Source organism: Cheilinus undulatus, linkage group 5 (assembly GCF_018320785.1).
Source record: "Cheilinus undulatus linkage group 5, ASM1832078v1, whole genome shotgun sequence".
Lineage (NCBI taxonomy): Eukaryota > Metazoa > Chordata > Actinopteri > Labriformes > Labridae > Cheilinus > Cheilinus undulatus.
The window spans coordinates 5,488,550-5,495,189 of record NC_054869.1 but is presented as its reverse complement, the minus strand read 5'-3'; positions in this window follow the sequence as shown (position 1 = coordinate 5,495,189).

Below are 6,640 nucleotides of genomic sequence, written 5' to 3'. Positions count from 1 at the left end.
TTTATTTTACAGGGTCTTTAAAAAACGTTGACTGACACTTGGTACCAGATTTTTGTACTGACACATGATCAGTGGTTTTGTGCAGTCCAATAAATATAAATGGTTTTCATCTGTGCCAAAAAATAAAAATAAAAAACAAAATCTCTACACTGTTTTCTAGTGGACAAGGGGCTTTGGAAACCACGGGACAGAAAACATTTGCAGGGGTGATAGTATTCCGGCACCGTGCCGGATTTCCGGCGTGGCGGCGTTTGACTGCTGTGAAAAAAAAAAAGAAAAACTACTTTTGTGAGTTTATGCGGGACAGCGTGACGTCAAGTCTCGAGTCAATAAAGATAACTGTCACTATCCATCAACCACACTAGGCCTACCGGCGAATCAGAAGTAGAGTAGGGGTCACACTAGGCTTACTAGCCAATCAGAAGTAAAGCGGAGGCGGGTCTTGCGGAAGACAAATCTCAGGTTGACTTCCTGCTTTGCTGTTCAGTGAATCTACCGCTGAAGAATCCTTACCACTGTTGCCAACTTAGCGACTTTGTCGCTTTACTTAGCGAGTTTTCAGACCCCTCTAGCGACTCTTTTTCAAAAAAAGCGACTAGTGACAAATCTAGCGACCGTTTCTGGTGTTACTGGAGACTTTGGAGACTCTGACGTGAAAGCGCACATGTTGCTCATGTTGTTGCTCTGCGGGTGCTGGTGTGCAGCCCCTCCCTGTCCTACAATACTCACAGGCGGCCCAATCCTCGCACAGCGTCCCCCTCAGCTGCAGTCGTAGCAGGAGATGCTCACGCCTCCACGTCCAGACTGCAAATTTACTGCGCTGTGAAGGCCCCATGACTGCTTTTTTCTATTGTGTCTTTTTGGTCAATTTAAAATTGTTAATGAAGACTTTATATATAAATATAGATAAATAAACATATTATACATGGTATGGTCAAAAATGTTAATGTTTTACTGGGATTTGGTGTAGGCTTTTAAGTGGACCATAAGGTGTTAAACTAAACCAAACACAGGAAAACTAACTTTCTAAGAAATATAGAATAATGAAATAAAAATAAAAAATAAAGTAACTCTGCCAGAGTATCTCTACAGTCATTTTTGCCTGTCCCAAGCCCAGATAAAGGAGGAGGGTTGGAATTGTGACGTTATAAAAACAAGAATCAACAGAAGCACCTTCATTTGTAGTTCTACACATATTAAAGTTCTTTTAACTCACTTTTTTCTCTCTCTCATGATGTTTTTCCTCTCTGCTGCAGCATCCATTACAATTGAATGCATACTGCTGATTATGCAAATTAGGCAGTTACATCATTTAGCAACCTTTAACTTTTACTATATTGCAGTCAGATCCAGTACTTTTGTCACTGTTGGCCTTCCTATGTATACGTCCCCCACCCTGGAAAAAGTTCAGGCTTTTTTCACTATCAGCCATGCATTTGCAGTGTTTGGGTGCAGATATCTTCCTCGTATTTTGGGGCAATTTTAACAGAAGACTTTGCATGGGATTGATTCCACTCCTGTGCACCTGAGTTATAAAATAAACAATACCATCATTAAGTATCATATAGAAATATAGTAACCTTGCAAAGAAGAAGGATACGCCCGTTTGCTTGTTTTTCACTGGTGACTCCATCTTGTAAAGCTCCCGTCTGAACTATGTGGGCCTGGTTAGAAAGTGACAGGACCAATCAGCGATGAGGGGCAGTACTTTCTCGCGCGGCTGAGACGTGATGTGAGCAAACAACAACAAGAGGCCAGTGCTGTTATGGCGGAAGACATTAGCGTGGATGCTGCTAAAGCGCCAGTTTTATCAGATCTTGACGACATTTCTTGGTTAAAAGAAGAACAAAGAACAGCAGTGAAGTTGTTTTCTTTTCAGAAACGACAAAAGTGGTGTACTGACACGTCTACAGTCACCATGGTTTGCATTATGCAGTTCTCTATGAAGTTTACTCCTCGGTAGCGGCTACATCACGTGTTTTGTTGCTCTGAATGGCCCGTACAGATGTGACAGAACGTTCATCCAATCATCCTCCGAGTTTTTTTCTTTTTTTTAAGCTCTGCCCTTTCCCAAATGCTGTCTATGAGTGATTTTCCAGATAGATGAGTGAAACAAATCCATCTGGTGTGCCAGATTAGAATTATAGGACATTAATTTTAAACTTTATAAAAACAAAATATCAAGAAAAAGTGCATTGGAGAAGACCCCAAAACTCTCAGGAACATTAGAATCAATCAGAAATACTAGTCATTACAGTTCTTCATGCATAACAGGAGAAATTGAAATAAAATAAGGAATGTCAATAAGAAGCAAGCAGTTGTTGAATTAAAGCTTTGTAGAGGTCAGATAAAATGAAGTGCTCTCTCTAACTCCCAGACGTTGTTGTTTGCAGCAGTGTCTCTGCTCAGAGCGATGCAGTGACGTAATCTAACAGTATCAGGAGAAACTGGCGCCCAGCAGGGGAATACGGTGTATGTTTTAATGCTCCATTAGAGGCTGCTAACTGTATAAGTGTCCATTTTCCAGCCACATGTGGGCTGGAGATGATGACTGATGGGGAGCTGACGGTTGCTCCGCGACCGAGCGTTCATACAGCAGTCTTACATCATCAGGCTGCTCTCTGTTTGGTTTGAGATGGGCGTCTCTCAGCGATGGACAAACATCCATATAAAACTGTGTTTGCATACTAAAGTCTGCAGAGTGAGGATATTAATTAAACACAAATGAACCGTTTCACTGTTCTAGCTATGGTACTTTTCCACAATCTTTAAAAGATTTTACTATAAAGGATGACTTATGCAGATTATTGTAAACTTGCAGTGTTTCAAACTCAAACCCCTATTGTTGCATAAGGCTCCTCTATCCCTGTCAGCATTTCCATTGTGTATGCATGCAGCATTGTGCCTCAGTTCTAATCCACGTTATGCAACAGCTCCAGCATCAAGCTTGTGTTAATGATTCATACATTAAGCTTATAAAGTGTGTTTCCTATGACCCACTGCAGAATGAACACCGGGCCCATCCCTATCAATCTAAAACACGCCTTAAAGAAAGTTAGAGAGACGTTTTCATGTTTGCATTTTCTGCACTGCAGCAAAACAAGATGAATCTAGATGACAAATTCAGATCCTCAACATTTTTGGACAAACTTTGACTCATCAAGAACTCTGTCATAGGGCTATGCAGACAATCAACGTGAGCATTTGCAATCGTGCAAAAATCTAAATTCATCACAATAAATGAAAATAGCTCTTATTTAAGTAAGAAATGCATTCTTTGGAGTCTTGGGTAATGCATGTGCATTCACACCATGTGATGCTGTTAGGTGAAAATCAAGGGCACTATCACCAAGTCTCTGATTAATTGGTGTCAACTGATAGGGAAAAAATTAGACTCAGGAGGAACATGTTGCACATTGCTATAACTAATATTGATCCTTTAATAACATTTCAATCAGGAGAGACTGAATATGAGTTTAACAATAATTTATTTTGCAAATTTAATGAAAGAGAAACATGCGAAGTCCTTGGCAATTAGACTCCATCATGATGACTTCATGTATTTGAAGGGGTAGTGAGTCTAGACACTGGTGGGGGCGTTGAGAGATGCAGGATCAGATGAGGGGTAGACTTCTGAGAAGCTGACCCAGGCATGGAAGAGGAGACTGAAGTATGCAGAATGAGATGAGCAGAAGACTTGTGAGGATCTGGACTAGATGCTGAATCACTGAATGGAGGTGGCTGGGGTGGAGGAGGGTTGCAGTGAACCGACTGCCTGACTGTGAAAGAGAGAGAGACAGATTTAAAATCTGACAGGTGCATGGTGATTGGTCAAACAAGGTTGTGGCAGCATGAGATTGACAGGCAAATCAATGCAGCGTCAGCAGTGCCGTGGGCATTGTACCGGACCGTTGTGGTGAATGAGCCGAAAGGCAAAATTCTCAATTTACCAGTGAATCTTCCTCCCAACTCTCATCAACGGTCATGAACTCTGGGGGATTACCGAAAGAATGAGATCGGGGCAAGCGGCAACCTCCGGTCCTGAAAAATGAAGCCAATGCAGAAGTGCAAAAAATTGCAATACCACGAGTGTCCACTTTAGGCTGGCTGTAGGAACTCTGGAAGTCCCGTCTGGACACCTGTTAAACAGACGGGGTTTTTTTTTATTTGAACTAGGAGTAGAGCTGCTGCTCCTTCACATCGAAAGGAGCCAGTTGAGGTGGTTCGGGCATCTGATCAGGATGCCTCCTGGACGCCTTCCTTTTCCGGGCACATCCAGCTGGGAGGAGACCTCAGGGAAGACCCAGGATGCACTGGAAGGATTATATATCCTTCCTAGTCTGGGAGCGCCTCGGGGTCCCCAAGGAGGAGTTGTAAAGTGTCGCTGGGGAGAGGGACGTCTGGGTGGACTTGCTCAACCTGCTACCAACGCAACGTGGTTTCAGATAAGCGGAAGAAGAAGGATGGATGGAGTTTGTGGCAGAATCTGATTAGCTAAGTACTTAGGAGAGTGAACGCCCATAATCAGCAGAGCAGGAAAAAAAATAAGAATGGAAAAAAGGAGAGATGTAAATGAGTGGTGACTAACGAATGAGCAGAAACGGTCTTCTTGCTTGAACTTTCACTGAGCTCCATTTTATTTTGGGGCATGAATGGCCTGGTGGTTAGGTGAAGCCCCTATAGACCAGTACAAGGCTGTCCCGTTTCTGGCTCCATCCACTGTCCTGTCTCACTAATAAAGATGAGACAGGTCCAAAAATGATTATTTTCACCACCACATGTGGTTATAACTGCACTGAGCAATGTTATTGCACAGGATTCTTTATAGAAATAACATTGATCAAAATGCAGATTTTTATGTTACGCTGATGACATTGTACTATACTGCTCGGCACCCAATCTCCGAGATACGATTTGCCTAAACACTGTTAGATGTTAAGGACCTAAAACTCATGCTAAATGCTGAAAAACAAGTCAAATGCTAAATCTAAGCCCCAAACCTGTCATCAGTTTCCCCTCCAGGGTCTGCAGAATCAGTGTGTTTGGCGTTACAGATATATTCAAAATTTGTTCAATGAATCTCTTGCTTTCACCGTTCACTTTCACTGGCTTGTAAAAAGATTTAAACTGAAACTGGGGTAGTTTTGCCAGGTCAAACCCTGCATTTTTGTTCTTTAGATTTAACCCTATAAAAACCCACTATGTGGATAACTTTCTGTATTTTTTCACGTCCAGTTATCACAGAGAGAGAGATGTCACAGTGCCAGTTTCCTCCAGTGTGGTTCAGCCCTTCTTCGTCACATTTACAGTCAAAGCCTCACAACACAAACCTTTAAAATACAAATAAGGGCTTGAACTTTACCCAACTGAAGTCAAAGAGGACAAAGAAACATTTAGCGAGCTCAGGACGGCTTATCAGTACAACTGAAAACAAAAGAGTGATTTAAAGTCAGGGATTTATTTGTTAGGATTCCTCAGGAACATTCTGTACCCTGTTGTGTCTTCAGATTCAACCTTGAGCTGCTGTAAGTCTGTAATGGGACTCTAAAGGCAAGGTTGGACATTTCCTGAAGGCCATGCGGGTGTAAAATTTGAAAATGACCATCTGCTATTGTTGTGAGGGCACCGAGGCTCAGAGCTCTCTGTAAGCTGCATCCTGCTAATGAAAGGATTAACTATAGCAACAGGGAACAAGGCCAAGTAGGTACAAACACTTTTACTTTCACTGAGTCAGAGTGTGCACCGTCTGGAGCATGAGAGAGTGTTTTTCCATTGTTGTTTCAGACGCAGGCGCTGGATCCTGACTCAAAAAAATCTGGTTTATCTTTGAGGTATTTAAGACATAAAAGCTTAAGCACACTTTCCTTAACTGAATGTGGGCACACTAAACAGCTAAATACAGAGCTATGGAAGCCCCAGATAGACAAGCATCCATGCATTTGGTTTTCCCATGGTAATGATTATTTTTCTCTCAGTGTATCACCTATCCCCTGAGTTGCAAAACCCAAAACAGACAGAAATAACTTAACTTGCTTCATTAAAAGCAGCAGGCATGCTGCCAGGACTAAAGACAGCAACCAGAATATCTTTAAGTTTTCTGCAGTGCTGTAAAAAAGTTTTTTGCCCCTTCCTTATTTCTTATTTTTTGCATATTTGTCAATTTTAAATGCTTCACATCATCAAACAATCTTTAATATTAGACAAAGACAACCCAAGTAAATACAAAAAGCAGTTTTTAAATGATGAATTCATGTATAAAACATCCAAACCTCCCTGGCCCTATGAGAAAAAGCCATCGCTAACTGGTTGTTCCATCCTTGGCAGCAACAACTGCAAGAATTCGCGATAAACTGGCAATAAGTCTTATACATCACCGTGGAGGAATTTTGTTCCACTCTTCTTTGCAGAATTCTTTTAATTCAGCCACACTGGAGGGTTTTCCAGCATGAACAGCCTGTTTAAGGTCATGCCACAGCATCCCAAAGTCCAGACTTAGACCTGGCCACTCCAAAACCTTCATTTATTTTTTTTAGTCCATTCAGAGGTGGACTTGCTGGTGTGTTTCAGATCATTGTCCTGCTGCATAACCCAAGTGTTCTGGGTTATTTTATGATCTCCTGGATAAGTCGTTGATAGCCTG